Source organism: Pinus tabuliformis, chromosome 2_2 (genome assembly GCF_031772625.1).
Source record: "Pinus tabuliformis cultivar Carrire ecotype Pingquan chromosome 2_2, CPIR1, whole genome shotgun sequence".
In the NCBI taxonomy this organism is placed as follows: Eukaryota; Viridiplantae; Streptophyta; class Pinopsida; order Pinales; family Pinaceae; genus Pinus; species Pinus tabuliformis.
In genome coordinates this window covers 1,291,529,113-1,291,548,497 of record NC_142300.1, presented here as the reverse complement: position 1 = coordinate 1,291,548,497, position 19,385 = coordinate 1,291,529,113, and positions in this window count along the sequence as shown.

Below are 19,385 nucleotides of genomic sequence, written 5' to 3'. Positions count from 1 at the left end.
TAGTGGTCAACCCTTGGCTTCTTAATTTATATTGGTTTCTTTGCTTATGGGTTGAACCATCACTCAAAGGCTTCATATCAGTAGTACTCTTTTGGGCTGCAAGAATGCAATGATACATGTTCATTGCATGCCCAGTGGTTGGAGCTTCATCAGTTGTAGCAACTTCTTCCTTCTCATCATCAGGCTCAGCCTACTCCTCAATCATGAATGACTTGAGAAAATACGCAACTATTCTTCTTATGAGTTGGTTCCACTACAGGCACGCATTATTCAAATGGTTCTCATTATGAAATTTGCAGTACGAATTTGTGCCATTTTTTTCAATATTCAGGACAACATTGGAACTCTGTGAAAATTTTTCTTCCTGATTATTGCCACTGTCAGAAGATGAATTCCTTCTGAACATGAAATTGGGGGGCTTTCTTCTCATGGTATTATTACTTTTCCTTTGTTTGAGTTTAGTCATTTAGTGGTTAGGGACTTCACAAGACGAGTTAGGCTTTCAAGATCATTCAGTTCTTTCTCCTTAACCTTGCTCACAGAGGCCTGAAACCTCTTGTTAGGTTCCTATAATACTAGTGATTCCCCAATTATTATTGTCATTATATCCCTTATTTTTATTATTGTGCCCCTATTTTACCCATATTGTTATTAGTGTTCCCCATAAAAACCCACTATTGTTATTGTTGTGCCCTTATGTTATTACTATTAGGTCGGCTTGATTATATTATGACCCCTTAGACTCCTATACATAGAAGGGAGGTTTAGTCTGTTATCACTCAGGTTGTTCACTTTCACTCCTAAGGGAATATGGCCGAGGTAACCACAGACCAATCTTTGGATCACAGGTCCTAGCCTACCTGCAATCAGAAAGGGCTCTCTCTTTAGGATTTAGCTTTGTTTTGATAATGTTTAGGCTAGTTATGATGTACTGAATTTTGTTTAAAGTTTTGGTTGAATGATGTCTTCTAGTAGCTGAGATGTGAGTTTCAGGAGGTTCAGTCCATTGGGCAATGGAGTCTGTGATTATGTGTTGTTTGAGGTATTGAGTAAGAGTGATGAGACTGCAGGGCCATTTAGGTACTCATGAAACAAACTTCAAATAGTGGAATATGGACTATTTCCAGCCAGTGAGAGGCAACTAAAAATCTTTCACTAAGCTGGTGATGTGGAGGAAGGAAATATCACTCAGGAGCAGATTAGAATTCCTGAATAGTATTTACTATGTAAGATTTAGTATGAAGGTGAGCAATTAAGAATTACACATCCATAACTAATTCTGAAGAAAACATTCATAGCAGCATAGATTGAGTCTAGGGTGTTCAATGAACAAATCCTCTACTATCCTTTTTCTGTACTGCTAAACCGTGAAACAAGTAGCATAAGTGGACTATGGAAGAACGAAATACAGAATAAGATGGTTCAGAAGACTTATTGTGACATGAAATAGCGTAGGAATCCTGTAGCAGCAAGCAAGCACACCACAACACTTCAAACAACTCAGAAATTCAGAAATTCCATTAGCTTCCTGTATTAAAAGTCTGAAATTACAGCATAGCTTCTCCAGAAGAAAAATCAACAACCCCAATAAGTTTATGCGTGGGAATATATATACAATTGTTTTACAAAATATCTTAACGATGAGTCATTTGCTCAATAACTGTCTTTACCAACTTTCAAAAATAGCAGATACAATAGTTATTGCTACTTTAAATGGACAATGAATGACTTTCCAGCTCTGTCAGAAATTCTTTGACTTTTGGAGGCAACTGGGTCGGTTGGGTGCTTCATATTGATTCTGAGTAATACGCTCTTTACTGCTTTGTCGTGGTGCGGCTATCTCAGCCCCGTCATCTGCATCTGTAGGCATCTGCTTTGGTGGTCAAACTTGATTGTTGAGTTGGCCCTTTCAATTGCTTTCCCAGTCAGAGCGAATATATTAATTTTCTGAAAATGCTGACTTTGTGATAAAAATACAAAAATATGGTGAACAACCTGTTCCTTCACAGCAGTGTTTGTATTATGCCCGTCCACCATTCCTGTGTAGGCAATTGGTGTCTTAATATTATGCCTAAGGTTTCATCTTCCTCAGTATATTTGTAGTAGTTTGGAGGCACTTCAAAAAGATGTCTGATCTCATTCACAATAAAAAACAAATTCTCTAGTTTGTCATAGAGACTTTGCCCAGATGGAGGCCCTGTTTCCTCTGGGGCACTTGCTGCTGCAGTGATCTGATTTGTGGCATATGTATTTACCCTCTTGGCATAGTTTTCATGAGATAGTAACCTTCCTGCACTGGTTACTAAGCTGGGAAGGCCTCTGTTATGTAATGCTGTAATTTTCTCAATGAATTTGTTCACCTCTGTCTGCATTTCTTGACACCTTCTATCCAATGTTTGTACATGATTTCTCAAAGTGAGCACCCTCTTCACTAGTAAAATGGTATCAGTTCTGTTAGTGATACCCATTGCTGCCAGCTGAGGGCCAGTACGATTGTTAAGGACATTGATCATCCTATTGGCTATTTCAGGCATATTGCCTAGAGATGCCCTTGCTCTTTGACTTTCTTTTTGGGCCCTGCCTATGAGATCCATATGTTCATGGATAGTTTCAATATATTGCCACTGATCTGTTATATATTGACCAATATTGGCCCACAGGATCTTCTTAATTTCAACTACAACTTTATCAAGAGAGAACTCTTTCTCCAGTTCCTTTATTTTCTTCTCAAGAGCCCTTACCTCTCTTGTTTTTTCAGCTACACTTTGCTTGGATTTATCATACTTTTCTTCAATGGCAGCCAGTTTATCCTTGGTCTCCTGCAGTTCAGCCATCTGTGTTTCTAAAGCTTCCAGCTCCTTCATCATGTTCTGCATGCTTAGGCTGGGTCCCTGATCTGGTGTTGTTGCTGGCGCTGATACTCCTACAGCTGGTGCTGATGTTGAAGGACCTGCCTCTGATGTTTGTCCTGTGGGAGGACCTGCTGTAGTAGTAGAAAGTGGCACACCTTCAGTGGATGCAGATGTCTGTGCTGGCTGCATTGGTGCCTCACCTTGTCTTGATTTTAGTGCTACCTCTAGTGCACTCTCTGTTTCCATCAATCTCTTGTATAAACTCAGGAGTAAAGCAACTACATCCTGATCCTTCTTTTGCTCTGCTACCTCTCCAGTTTGAGGGTGAAGGGTAGCTGGCAGCTTGATATGCTTTCTCATAGCTGCTATGTCTTCATCTCTTTTCTTTAACAGTGCCTGCACACCCTTGGGGTCCTTTGGATCATGACCCAATTCTATAATGATCTCTTCCAAGGACTTGATTCTATTGTCCTTGGCTTGAGATGATGCCTTCTCCAATTCCAGTTGAGCAGCAGTGTTGTGTAGAGAATTTTGTAATTGGTGTGCCAGTAAGGTCTTATCAGCTAATGTGGAATATATCATTTCCCCGGTTTGCCTGTGTAGCTCAATCTGATCCAAGGGGTGGATGTCTCTGGAAAAAATTTCCAGATTAGTTCTGATATAATCGGCAGCTGTTTGAGGTTGCTGCATAGTAGGCTTGAAATGACTAAGAGTCATTTTTTGTTCTTGAATGTCATAAGCAGACATTAATCTCTGCTGATTAGTTGGTGCCATTTTCAATAGATGGTTGTAGATTTGGTGTTTGAGGGGCTCATTCCTTTTCTTGATATCTATGAACTGCTGCTTGATGCTAGAGTCCGCCTTAGATTTCTGCCTTGAAGAGCTCACCTCTGTCCCATGTGGCATGTCCTGTCCTTGCTGTAAGGAACTGGCCGATGTTTCGATGCTAGGAGGGGGCATATTATCAGTTGGTCTTTCTGGTAGTTCCTCCTCTGAAAAAGGGTTTAACCTCTGTCTTTTTTCTCCTTGCTGGTTCGTAGAAGTAGTAAGAGGAGTATCCTCTTGCCTATCCCTTTTCCTTGTTCTTTCCTCATTAGCAGGTGTTTGTAAAACTGAGGATTCAACTGTTACCTCCTGCCTTGGAGGGATTTGCTCATGTGTTTGCTGTTCTGTGGAGGCAGGTTCCTTGGCTGTACTTTCCTGCTGCTCTTCTTGCTGCTCCACATTTGGAGGTGACTCTTCTTGCTGCATTGTTTTGCCTTTAGCCATGTCTGCTGCTGGATCAGTTGTTTTGGCAGGCTGCTGGGGAACGGTGGATGAAGAGGCAGCTTCTCCAAGATGTTGAGTGCCTGAAGACCAAACCTATCCAAAATATTCCAAGTCAACTGCCTTTTCTAAAGTTTTAATGGCTTTCTCTGCTATTTCTTCTTCAGTATAATCTTGCACTAATGTGCCTTCTTTCCACTCTAATTGGTTAGCATATTTTTCACTTCTGGAATGCTAATGTGGTCATATGTAGCAAGCCTATGCTTGATTCTTCTGAGGCTTATGACATGGTTAGGGTCATAGGGTGCCCAATAGAAGCTTGTCTTGAGCTGGAGGGATTTTAGCATTTGGTCTACCTCATCCCAAGCTTCTTCCCTCTTGTTAAAGATGAATGGACCCAATTTTCAGCTGTGCCTTCTTGTTTTTGCTATGGAAGTGAATCATATCTGCATTGCCGAACTGCTTGAAGTATTCTAGTGCAAAGAGTCTCATGGGAACATACTTTGGTAGCCTGTATGGTGCTAACTCACAACCATATATCCTGATCACTGTGTGGTCTTGGTAAAAGTACCAATCCCCAATGCTATAGTTCTTGGATAGGTGGAGGATTTTCTGCATATCATCAGTGAGTCTAGGAGGAGGGGAACTCTGCAGCAGTGACAAGGCTGGATGAATGAATAGGTCAATAAACTCACAGTAGTTGTATGGTGAATAATGAATATGATGGCAGACTGATGTCTAGAACATTACAGATCTTCTGTTTCCCTTTGCATCTAATTTCTTGAGGATGACAGGGAAGCTGTCAGGCTGATTGTATAATAGCAGATGATATATGTAGGAGGTGTACTTGAATACCCTCTCTCTCTCCAAGTTCATGAACTGTTCATGAATTTTGTTGGCTATAAATGTAGCATAGTCATACTGGACAACAGGGGGCTGTCCTGGGGAAAAATGGATAGCACTACCAGTGTTGTCTCATCCACAAAATCACTGGTCTTGAACCCTAGGATGGAAGATATGATGTCTACTAGCAGTCTCCCTATGTCATTGAACCAGTCAAGCAGATAAGGGGGAGGCTGTCGGGGCTGGTACCCTGGGCGCATAAATAATTGGCCAATTCTTGTGATTTGTGAATTGGAGAGCTTGGCACCGTGCTCTAGTAAAAGCTGCATGGAAAGAGGAACCAGTGGCCTTGTAGGTTGGAACTGCAGCATTTGGTTGATGGTCTCAGGAGTAATATGGAACAAGACAGAGCCTGAAGGACTCAGAACAGCTCTTTGATTGGGGTCATAGTTTGTGCAGCATTGGTGAATCAAGTCAGGGAATTCATTGACCTGAGGGAGATAGTAAATTGGCAAATTGGATTTCCAGATTTCCAGGAGGTCTGTACCTTCTCTGTGCTTCTTTCTCAACTCACAAACTATCTCTATGTGGTATGTGATTCCCCTATCTACAGTTTCTCTCATCTGATAATCTCTGTCAGCCAGGGCTAACCATTCCAGGTTCTTGTGTGGGGCATTTAATGGGGCAATGTTTAATGCCACAGGGGTCTCCATGGTTAACTGATACTTTAAGTTGTGTTTAAACTTGATTTTTTGGGCACAGCAATATAGAGCAGTGAATTTCCAATGAGGGGGGCAATTTACAGAGAGGACAAGGTAAATAGGGGAGAAACTGCGTTGAAATGCTCCTGGGAGAGATTCAATGAGCAAATGCTGGGATTTGAGAGTTGCTTTCCCGTGGATTTGTCTAGCAGAGGTTTAGATTTGCGAATGCGCAAACAAGCTGTGGATTTGTGGTAATTTGGCACAATGTGGAACCTCTGTAAGTGAATTTGGGCTTATAGTGTGGAAAAGAAACACTGGTCACTGAGGATTCCTGGTAATTACTGTGTTTTCTCTCTTTTCTTGCTTGTTTCAGGGAATTATGCAAAAACCAAGGTACGCAGAGGGAAACCGATAAATACCTGGGTTCAATATGACAATGGCGTTGATATACAGGTGAATTCACGGTGCCAGCAGCAAGGAAGTAGTCTTGAGAGTTGGTGGGCAAGCAACGTAACCGCTCATGCAGGAGTACAGTGAGCACTTTTGTAAATAATGAGAAAAAATGACTTTTTCGGGCAAAATAGGGAAATTCGGCCTTTGGCGCCTTTTGTTGGATGACGTCAGCATGACGTCATAGGTGGGGTCAGGTACGGAGTGATGACGTGGCGGCCAGTGAGCGGCTCTACGTGGACAAGTGACATGGCGGACAGCTCGGAGCGATGGCGGATCGGGCGGTACTGTGATGCTGAAGCGGCGATGACGTGGGAGTGACGTGGGAGTGACGTATGGCGGAAATAGGAGGGCGGTAAGCGGTAATATCGGACTGCTCATAGTATGGGTGTGGTTTTGGCAGGAGGCCGCCCGACGAAACCCAGGAGCGACACGTGTCCGAGCCCTGACGTCACCCTCTGACAGATTTCGGGCGCTAATGTTCAGGCGTCGGGGGCGGTCCGATATTGCTATGGGTCGTCGGATGGGAGGGCCCGGATCCGACGGTTGACGGGATGCGGAGGTGATGGGTGGATATGACGGGTCCCGGTGGGGATTTAATAATACTTTTTTGTTTTTTGTGGTGAGCGCGCCGAAACATAAGCTTTGGAAAAGCGGAAAAAGTGGGTTTTTAACAAGGTTTTATACAAATGGCGCGGATAATGCACTGTGATGGGTTTGTAACGGGGATAAGGGTAGGAATAGGTTATTAAACTAACCAAATGTTAATTCAATCCCTGACTTTAAATGAACCAAATACAATTTTTTTTTTGATTCTGCATGATTCTCCAAATATTGAACATATGGCTATAATGCCAAGAAGGGGGGGTATTTACATATTTTGTGGGTTTTTTTCACAATAGTGATATAGTAGTAGGGAAAAAAAGGGGAACATAGGGATTTAGATAATAAAGTTAGAGGTCAATATGCATTGGGGATATGAAAGATTGAAAGTCAGGAATAGAGAACTAAGTTTAGTGATTTAAACTTAGATTTTTAGGAGTTGATGGGGAATGATTTTACACAAGAAATGTGGGTTCTTTTCGGAGAAGAAAGTGAAAACTTGTCACGAAATTTCCAAGAAGAAATACAAAGAGGATTTTTTAGGAAAGTCCTGAAGTCCTCCATGGGATGTTAGAAAGAGAGTCTTTGGGGGAAAACCAGGGAGTTAGACATGCTTCTATATTTTGCCTTCAAAATGCTGCATAGATACCTTTGCACTTGCCAACATATGCCTTCTTGACCAAGGCCAAAACTGGATAGGATCAGGATTCTGCAACTTCCGGCTACCTACCCAACTTAGAACCTAGCATTTTTTGTTACTTCAGGGAGGGTGCACTTAGACTTGCAGACCCTCATATGCTCTTTTTCTTTTTGCTGCCCTCCTATCTAAATCTACCCTTATATCTTCCAAGGGCCCAGATTAAGCAAGTGGGCTCCTTTCTTTCTCTATCTAGCTAGTCATCTGTCAAGCTTGAACTGTTTGAATAGGTACTCATTAACTACTCTAAAACAAGCAATTTAAAACATGGCATGACCCAACTTGAACTGTTGAGCCATCCATCAAGATAGCAGTGGCATTTTGATTGGCCACTTTCCTGGTCTTTCTTTGGGGTTCATTTCAATTCTTTTTTCTTTTGACCATTTCATTTTCTTGCCTTTTGATTATTATTTTAAGGCATACCCTCCTTACATTTTTTAACTTTTTGCTTTTTCACAAAAAATGGAACCTTTGTTTCATCAAAGATGATCATTTTTAGCATTTCCACTGTCAATCATGAAATATGAAACCCTATTGGTATAGGAGGCTAACATAGTCATTTGTATCATCCAAGAATTGTTCATTTGTGTAATTTAAAGGAGGTTTTCCCCTTGAAGAGGATGAATTCTAAGGCATTGATCTATCTTTTCTATCTTTTTGTGAGCTGGTTTCCTAACATTTGGTATTAGAGCTTTGGTTTATAGGGTTCCGTTGCTCCAAACAGATCAGCGTGGAAGTTTCACTATAACTTGTTTTCTGTGACATTTTAGGAGCTAACAAAACAACCCATTTGAGCCAAAATCATTCTAAAATTTGGGTCCGAATTTCAGAGCTTGTCTCGCTACATTTTCAGAGATATGATATGAGGAAGTTAGGGTTTTTGCAGACTCTTGAATTACATTCCAAACAAGTGACCTAGGGAAAATTATCATAACTTTTTTTCTGAGAATCAGATTGAAATTTAGTAAGCAGTTTCAAAAAGGGGAATACTTGTAGTTTTGTGTATATCAGCTTCAGGTACTGAGGTAAAAATAGTAACACGTGGTACTTTGTACAAGTTCACTCTACTGAACTAGTTTATAATCAGGTTACCATGGGAGATTTGGCATAACTCTTCCTTGGAAAATCCAATCTTCATTAGACTTGTGGGGTTAGAAAGTGGACGGAAAGAGCTACTATAGGATGTGATTTTAGATATTTGAGATCCGAAGTTACATAGATAAAACAGATTCAATATCGAGCTCTTACAAAGTGAAAAAAAGGTGTGTAGTTTTTTTTTTTGCATAACATTGGTTTGAAAAATTAGTTTGAATGAATTAAAAGGGAATAGTGAAGAATTATTGGCATTAATTGATGCCCCAAAGAAAGAAAATGGAAACACCTAGTAAGAAACATGAAAGTTCTAGCATGACTCGTGAAGAAGAAGAAGAAATGCAACATGATATATCAAAATTACAAGACCAAGTACAACAAATTTCACTCTTACAAAAGGTAACTAAAGCCAAGATGAATGGCATGAAAGCTAATATGAATGGCATGCAAGTTAATATGGATGGCATGGATGCTAATATGAATGGCATGGATGCTAAGATGGAAGAGTTGAAGATAAATTTGAATAATTTTCCACAACAGATGGTTACTAATGGTGAAAGGGTAGTAAAGGAAACTCATGATGAGAACAAAAGAAATGTTAATCATGACTTCATAGACTCTAATGTTGGATTGAAGACCCATCATGTTCCAAAAATCGATATGATGAAGTTTGATGGCAAGGATCCTAGAACATGGATGCTACCAATGGAGCAATTTTTCAATCTCCATAATGTGCAAAACACACAAAAGGTATGTATTGAAACTTTATATTTCGAACCAAATCAGTTTGTATGGTATCGATGGCTTTGCTCTCATAAACAAATTGTTACTTGGGAAATTTTTATGGAAGAAATGATATCATATTATGAGTATACAAAAAGCAACAACTTTTTTAGCCAATTAATAAATCTCAAACAAAAAGGGTTCAATGATGGAGTACATTGAGGACTTCCAAAAATTCATCATAAAGCTAAAACATATTCTAGAGGAGCATAGGATTGATGTGTTCATAGGGACTTTAAAGGATAATATCCAACATGAGGTTCACCTTTGGGAATTTGATTCATTGGAGAAGGAATTTAGGTTAGCAAGAAAAATGGAAAACAAAATTATGGCAACCAAGAAGCCTGTCACTCACAACTATAAAGATGGAAGTGTTGTTGCCACTAGCCTTCCACAACCTACAATGTTGACACCACAATAATTGGAAGAAAAAATAGCAAAAGGGCTTTGTTACAATTGTGATAGAAAATACACTAAAGGTCATAAGTGTGCTGAGAAGAAATTATTCTACATAAATTGTGAAGAGGAGGAAGAAAAGGAACAAGAAATGTCAAAAGAAGAGGATATAATCTAGGAAAAAATTCTCGATAAAGAAGAAATTAATCTGACCATATCTTGTAATGCATTGGCTAGAATTACCACTCCTCAAACTATCAAGATAGAAGGACATATCTAGAAGAAAAAGGTAATAGTGTTGATTGATTCCAGAAGTACCCATAATTTTATTCATTGTAAGATTGCTAAGGAATTGAATTGATTTCTATATCCAACACCAGAGTGTCAAGTGATGGTTGCAAGTGGAGGAACCATAAATTTCTCTGGAAAGTGCCATAATATCAAGCTATCCATGGGAGAATATGTATTCAATAGCCCAATGCTTTCCATTCCAATGGGTGGTGTTGATGTTGTACTAGGAGTCCAATGGCTACAATCCTTAGGTACAGTAGCTTTTAATTTTCAAGAAATTTTCATGAAATTTTGTGCGAAAGGAAAGGAATTTAAATTAATGGGTATTGCAGGGAAACTGGGAAAGATAATCAGCTCTAATAGTATGACAAAGCTTCTAAATAAGGAACAACAAGGATTAATTGCACAACTATGTTCACTAGAGGTTCCCACATCGAAATCATCTATTTCTCTAGATCTCCAAAATTTCTTGGACAATCATTCCAAGGTATTTGAGACTCCCAAAGGTCTCCCACCTATTCGCGATCATGATCATGCTATTAATTTGATTCTAGGAAATGTTCCTCCAAACATCAGGCCATACAGATATCCCTAAGCCCAAAAGAGTGAAATTGAACATATGGTTGCATAAATGCTAAAGGCTAGTATAATTCAACCTATTCAAAGTTCTTTCTCTGCTCCAGTAGTATTGTTGCACAAGAAGGATGGATCATGGTGCATGTGTCTGGATTATAGGGAGCTCAACAAGCTCACTATTAAAGATAAATTTCCCATTCCTGTCATTGATGAATTATTGGATGAATTGCATGGATCAATTTACTTCACCAAATTAGATCTTCGTTCAGGATATCATGAAATCAGAATGAAGACTGATGACATTCCGAAAACAACATTTAGAACTCATGAGGGTAATTATGAATTTTTGGTCATGCCTTTTGGCCTTACCAATGCACCTTCTACATTTCAAGGTTTGATGAATTCCATTTTCAAACCCTTCCTTAGAAAATTTGTGTTAGTAATTTTTTATGATATACTAATCTACAACAAGTCTTGGAAGGATCATGTTGAACATATTGACAAGGTGCTCAAACTATTGAAGGAGAAACAATTATATGAAAAAAGCTACAAATGTTTCTTTAGAGTGCAAGAGCTGGAATATCTGGGTCATATTGTATCTAATGAAGGTGTTAAGGTAGACCCTAAAAAATTAAAGCCATTAAGGAATGGAAAATCCCCACATCCATAAAGCATCTGCGAGGATTTCTCTGGTTGACAGGGTATTATCGCAAGTTTCTTAAGAATATTGGGAGAATAGCAGCACCTATAACAACATTATTGAAGAAAGATGCATTTTCATGGACTCCAGAAGCAACAAAGGCCTTCGAACATATTAAAGAGGCAATTTGCCAAGCACTGGTCTTAGCTACGCCGGAATTCACAAAAACCTTGATTGTGGAATGTGATGCTTCAATAAATGGAATTGGTGCTATTTTAATGCAAGATGAAAGATCCATTGCTTTCAAAAGTCGTCCAGCAAAGGAAAGTATTTACACAAAGCTATTTATGAGAAGGAAATGTTGGCAATACTACATGCACTTAAGAAATGACGACCCTACCTAATGGGAAGACACTTCAAGGTAAAAACAGATCATGATCTAGTCTTAAATACTTTTTAGAACAAAGATTATCCTCTGAAGAGCAACAAAAATGGGTCACAAAGATGTTTGGTCATGACTTTGAAATCATCTAAGAAAAAAGGGAAGAAAACTTTTGTGGCATATGCACTCTCAAGAAAGGATGAGGATGTGGAAGCATTGTTGTGTGAAATTTCTATTATCCAACCAAATTGGATAAATGAAGCAAGGGATGAAAGGAAGAATGAAGAAGAAGTGTGGGCACTCATTCAAAAGTTATAACAAGATCCCAGTACATCTAATACATTTAGCTATAAAAATGATTCGTTATGGTACAAAGATCGCTTATACCTATGTAAGAATTCCCAACTCAAACAAATTATTCTTATGGAATTGCACACTTCTCCCTTAGGAGGGCACTCAGGACTTTTAAAAACTTACCACAGGGTTACGAAGGAAATTTTTTGGGATGGCCTTAAATCAAATATTCAAAAGTTTGTGGCCAAATGTTTGGTTTTCCAACAAAATAAAGTTGAAACAATTAAGACCCCAAGTCTATTACAACCTTTATCCGTTGCAAGTCAACATTGGGAGGAGGTTTCAATGGATTTTATCACAGGTTTACCCAAGTCCAAAGGAAAGAGTGTCATCATGGTGGTAGTTACAGACTTACCAAGCATGCACACTTTTGTGCATTATCGCATCCATATAAAGCTAGTACAGTTTCTACTGCATTTATGGAAGCAATTCAAAAGCTACATTGAAACCCATAGATTATTGTAAGCGACAAAGATCCCATTTTCACTCGAAATTTTTGGACCCAATTATTTTCATGTCTCGATACTTAGTTAGCTCATAGCTCATCTTATCATCCTCAATCTAATGGGAAAACTGAGATAGTAAACAAATGTTTGGAAGGATATCTTTGTTGCTTCGTATTTGATAAATAGACACAATGGGTCAAATGGTTGCCTCTGGCTAAATGGTGGTATAACACTTCCTTCCATATTGCAGCAAAAAATGACCCCATTTATGGCACTTTATGGATATCATCCACCATCCATCACATCATATTTAAGAGAAAATTCTAAGGTTCAAGAACTGGAACATCACATCGAGCATCAACAACAAGTTCTCCAACTCCTAAAGGATAACCTCACGTTGGCGCAGAATAGAATGAAACAATAGGCAGATCAACATCACAGTGAAAGAAGTTTTGATATAGGTGATTGGGTATTCCTATGGCTACAACCATATAAAAAAATATCCCTCAAGCAACCTAAGAAGGATAATAAATTATCACCAAAGTATTATGGTCCGTACAAGGTGTTGCAAAAGATTGGTACTATGGCATACAAATTGGAGCTTCCTGTAGCTTCCCCAGTGCACCCAGTTTTCCATGTTTCATGTTTAAAGAAGGTTATAGGTGAAAAGATCCCAGTTCAAACAATATTTCCAAAACTTGACGAGTAAGGAAAAATCATATTGGAACCGGAAGCAGTCACAAAAACAAGAACTTGACAGCTACGAAATCGATCAATTTTGGAGTATCTCATCAAGTGGAAGAACTTATCCACTTCCACACGGTAGGATGAAAATTTTATACAGAAGCATCCAAAACTACTCAAGTGTTGAGGACAACACTTTTCGGAAGGAGAGGGGCATGTTAGGTCCCTATAATACTAGTGATTCCCCATTACTATGGTCAGTGTATCCCTTATTGTTATTATTGTGCCCCTATTGTCCCCATATTGTTATTAGTGTGCCCCATAGAAACCCACTATTGTTATTGTTGTGCCCTTATGTTATTACTGTTAGATCAGCTTGATTATATTGTGACCCCTTAGACTCCTATATATAGAATGGAGATTTAGTCATTTGTATCATCCAAGAATTGTTCATTTGTGTAATGAAAAGGAGGTTTCCCCCTTGAAGAGGCTGAATTCTAAGGCGTTGATCTATCTTTTCTATCTTTCTGTGAGCTAGTTTCCTAACACCTCTTACCCTCGTCCTTGGAATATCTTGTTGATTCATCATCTATGATGACTCCAATAGCACACGAGTCCTTCTCAATGACAATAGCCTCTTCATAGCTTCCTGTCAATGTCTGTCTTAGATTTCACTTTACAAACTGTGAATTATTGCTGCGAAGGTAGAAGAGTAGTAATCTATGGTGATGGATTCACGAGGTTTTGTGTTGTCCGAAAATTTGTTCAAGATGTGATTGAACCTCTGATTGAAATATTTAACTTTTTCTTTCCACTCCATCTTTAGATTAGCCAACTCCTTTAATAACATGGTAGGGGTCTTGTCTTCAACAAATTTTTCAAGAAATATCTTTTTGAATCTCCTCCAATTCTGGATGGATTTTGGGGCAAGGATGTGATACCATACAACTGCTCTACAATCCAAGGTACATGGAAAAAATCTGCATGCAACATTAATGTACGTCGATTCTTTGCAGATGTAAGTAAAAGTTGTCTAAGTGATCTTCAACGTTCACTTTATTTTCAGGGTCCTACTTCGTCAAGAGCTTCTCCACATGACTCGGCATCTTGTACAGGACACCCGGAAGTACCAGTAGGTGCTGAGTCATCTAGTCTAGATTTTCCTCTGCCATGTAATTTTCTAAACCATGGTTCCTCTTCCTCTTCTTCTTCCTCTTCTTCTCAGCCTGTCCCACCAAAAGGTGGACCCAAGAGTAAGAGGTTTCCTCTGTTACCTCCTTGAAAGAGTGGAGGATCTTCTTCCCTATCCATAGCGTGTGCTAATTGATCAATAGTGGAAAATACCACTTATTCAATAGACGCGAATACTATCCTTGTGGGGGTGGTATTGTTCTTATTTTGAGAATATGGAAGACTGATTACTCCCATAATCAATCCAACAACCTTTGCAAACTAATGGGTGATGGAGTGGATGATCCAAAGATGATCATACAACATTTCACGTTTAGGCCTAGGATGGGAAGAGTCACCAAATTCAGAAATACGAGTAGGGGATATGGAGTGAACATTGTTGCCTTGACGAGAACATGGATTAATGGGGTCGGTGGCTCTGTTAGCCATAAAATATTGACCATCCTACTTTGATCACCATAAATGTTGATGGTGTTGGACCCTTCAAGATTCAGGGGATCTCCCCAATATGAAGTCCCAACCAGACCTCACACCGTTTGGTGTAGGAATCCCATCCGGTATAAAATCTTGGTTTCCAAATCCTTAAAGATTTTTCTTGACTCTAACTGTCAGCACAAGACAGTGATGCAATGGTGTCTTCAAAAATCAAGGGAAGTGTGCTTGTTGAGTGTGTAGTGGAATTGTGTCAAGGTTCTTCTACTGCAAAGGGGGAGATAAAAGTGAGCCTATAAGTGAGACGTAATTTTTGGGCACCAAATCGGGCTATCTTTTCGTTGAATTTCCATCCCTCTTTCTGTCCTTTTTGCACTTATTCATCCATATTTACTATGCTAAATACGCAAGGTAATTACCCCCTTTTTGTCTATTGGAATATTTTATTAATGATGTAAACTTGCGGGGTTTGAGTTGCCTTGACAACACTTCCCCAGTCCCTTGGTGATGCAAGTGCCCCTATGTTTCCTTCTCATGCGTCCTGATGACTTGATCCATCGGTTACGACCTCCTTTCCTTTGCTGGAGTGACCCGACTCTATCGATTTTTCAATCGGGGATCTAGGAGCTAGTGTGCCCATGAAGCCTATTCTATTAGCAGCCTTACCAAGCTTTCATGGGCTTGTTTTAGAAGACCCCAACACCTTTTTATTCGAGTTTGACATAGTGTGCCGGGGGTATGACTGCATGATGGACACCTAGAAGTTAAAAATTTTCCCTGCTACGCTAAAAGGGATAGCTCTGCGATGGTTCATGGACCTTGGAGGGAGTTCTATTTCCACATGGGATGATATGCAAATATTTGTTCTGGAAAAATACCAGGATTGCTGCAAATCTTGGAAAATCAAAGAGGAAATTTTTAAGTTCACACGAAAAGAAGATGAGAGCTTGGAAGACTGTGTGGAATGGTTTAAGTACACATTACAAAGCTCAGGTCACTCCGACCTGGATAAGGATATTTTAAAATTTATCCTCCTTTGGGCTTTTTGTGAGGACTCTTTGGAATTTATGAACATCGTAGGAAAGGGAGATATATCGAAGGAAACCTTTGAGGTTATCTATGAAGTATGCATTCAGTGCCCAAGAGGGCTCACAAGAAACAGACAAGGGATTTGCTCAGCAGGGGTATTTGGCGGAGGTGTTACGAAGGTAGAATTTGGAAACCTCCTGGACAACTTGAGAATGGATATCCTGAGTATTTTATCAGCATAGATGGACATGCTACAAGTGAAGCAGAAGCAACTAGAACTAGACAGGACCATGACAATATTCTACCCAAAGTCTAGAAAGAAGCATCCAAAGAGGGAATGTCCATTGAACTCCATAGAGGAATATGCAATCTATGAATTAAATCATGCAAAAAGCTCATGCCCCTCCTTGCCAGGCCTGAAAGCAATGTTTCAAGGGAAAAGAGAAGACATGGAGCATCTATACCTCATGCGGTCTAAAAAGCCATGGCAGCCTCGACCACCAATGGGAAATCAAGGTATGTACTCAGACCCATCTCAATATTTCAGTAATTTCAATATGAATCCTCAGTCCATGCCCTATCCACCCATGTGGCCACAATACCAGTTTCCACCTTAGTGTAAGTGGAGCCCTCAAGCAGATTCGAGCTCCCCATGGGCTCCAACTTGGCGAGGATCTTATTGTGGGCAGTTCCCTAAGTCGATGCCACAGCAGCAACTCCAACTGCCCTCTAATGTGCCTCCTAGTAGTCAACCTATCTGTCCCCAGCTTCCCATCCAACCTAACCTGAATCCTAATAATAAAGGAGTTCATCAAACCGACACTCTCAACCTACCCTCATATATCATTTCCACCGCAGAATTGTATGAAATGAATTTTCAATCAGGTCGGACAATCGATGCTCAACCTCCACCAGTTATCATTAAACAACTTGATAGTGAGGGTAAAGAGTCAGAATTAATTAACAGGGAACCAAAACAAACTGATAGAAATCAGGCGCCTCCTGCAAAACAACATCAAACTGAGCCACCCTATCCAGAAAGACTGACTTTGAGTAAATCAAGTCCTCAGGCTGAATTTAACTTGTTAGGTGAATTACAAAACTTATTTGTCAAAACTACCCTATTTCAAGCTATGAAGGATGTACCAATATATGCAAAGACTCTTAGGGAATACTATTCTAAGAAGCCTACAAAGAAATCCAAAGACCCCCTTACTATTCACGTCATGGGAAAATTATCAGATTTTATGATGGGAAAGTCAATGCCTGTAAAGTATGGAGATCCAGGGAATCCAATTATGAAAATACAAACTAATGGGATAGAAATTCTGAATGTTCTTGTAGATCTGGGTGCTTCCATCAACGTTATCACCACTAAGACTATGCATACATTAGGTCTTCGTAACTTGAAACACACACCTACAATGTTAGAACTAGTAGATCGGTCTACAGTAAAACCTGTAGGGAAGTTAGAAGACGTAGAAATTTCAGTGGATTCATGGCACTATCCCATAGATTTCCTTGTCTTACATACACAATCTTCAATTGGCGGCCATCCCTTGATTTTAGGTAGGCCATGGCTGGGTACTACAGATTCTTACATTGGGTGTCGTTCAGGGCACATGGTCATTTCAAATGGGCACAACACTAAGAATTTAGTGTTATACCCACCTGTAGAACCAAACCCATCTACAAAACTAGTAGGTAGCAAGAAAATCTTATCCAGGAAAGAGCCTGAAATGGAAAATGAGGAATTAAGACCAGTCCTTATTATTGGGTAGGCCCTCCAGTTAAAAATGGAATTAGAAGATGATGTAATGACCTCCTTTATGGATGATCCTTGTTTGGTTTTAGAGCCAAATCAACAAATCCTAAAATCCATCCTAAGCTGTGAAACTCAGGAAACGATTGAAACAGCAGAGGGATCTGAGGAGCTACCCATAGTTGCACCCCATGGAAGTATCCCACTAGAATTAGAATCAGGAAAGACCCTGAACATTAACCCTAGCCTGTCAGAATCCCAAAAGAAGCAACTTTTAGATGTCCTTCAAAAACATAAAGAAGCCTTCGCCTGGGATTACTCAGACATGAAAGGGATTCCTGCTAGTTTGTGTACCCATCATATATATATTAAGGAAGATTGTTGTCCTGTGAGATAGCCTCAAAGAAGGATGAACCCTGCATTGAAAAATGTTGTGAAAAAAGAACTTCAGAAATTTCTCGATGTAGGTTTTATTTACCCCATTTCAGATAGCCAATGGGTTTCTCCATTAGTAATGGTCCCTAAGAAAAATGGTAAATGGCAGATATGCGTGGATTATAGAGAATTAAATAAGGCAATGCAGAAACATCATTTTCCTTTATCATTTATTGACCAAGTTTTGGACACATTGGCTGGAAAAAAGTTCTTTTCCTTTCTAGATGGATTTAGTGGGTATAACCAGATCCAGATAGCTCCTGAAGATTAGGACAAAACTACTTTCACATGCCCTAGGGAACATTCACATACTGAGTCCTTCCTTTTGGCCTGTGTAATGCACCTGCAACATTCCAGAGGGAAATTTTGGGGATATTCTCTGATTTGGTGGATGATAGTGTTGAAATTTACATGGATGACTTTACTCCATATGGGGATTCATTTATAGAAGGGTTGAGAAATTTAGAGAAAGTTCTTGAAAGGTGCATACAGGCACGAGTCTCCTTAAGTACGGTAAAATGCCATATGATGATGGAGGAAGGAATTGTTCTGGGACATTTGCTCTCGGTTGAAGGAATCCAGATGGATCTAGCTAAAATAAAGGTAATTCTACATTTTCCGACACCCAAAACACCCACGCAGGTACGCAGCTTTATTGGTTGTGCCAGTTATTACAAGCACTTTATAGAAAATTTTGCTAAAGTAGCACATCCACTTTTTCAATTGCTGACAAAAGATTCAGATTTTGTGTGGACAGGTGACTGTGATGTAGCTTTCACGAAAATTAAAGAATTGGTCTGTAGTGCTCTGATCCTTAGAGGGCCAGACTAGGCATTACCTTTCCATATTCACACGGATGCTTCCCAGGTAGCGATTGGTGCAATATTAGGACAGCAAGAGGATAGGGTACGATATGCAGTTTACTATGTTAGTAAGAATTTGGCCCTTGCTTAATTAAATTACATAGTGACTAAAAAAGAGTTCCTTGCTGTCATCTATGCCATCAACAAATTCCAGCACTACATTACCAGGTATCCTACCTTTGTACATACTGATCATGCAGCTATTAGGTATTTAATGAATAAACTTATTACCCTTGGTCGCATTACAAGATGGCTTTTGCTACTTAAAGAATTTGACATTACTGTAGTCGATAAACTAGGGAAGGACAATGTGATTGCAGATTTCCTGTCTAGGATAGAAAAGGATGGTAAGAATACACCAATTGAAGATAATTTTCTAGATGAACATCTTTTTGCAGTTTCTGCTAACACTCCATGGTATGCAGATATTGCTAACTATCTTGCTACAGGGAACGTGCCTTGTCATTTGTCATATAAGGATCAGAGGAAGATTATTGATCTTAGTACCCGATATTCATGGATGGTAGGGTATCTCTTTCATATAAGGGTTGATCAATAGATTCGGCATTGTGTGGCAGAGGATGACATCTATGAGATATTAAAGGCTGCCCATG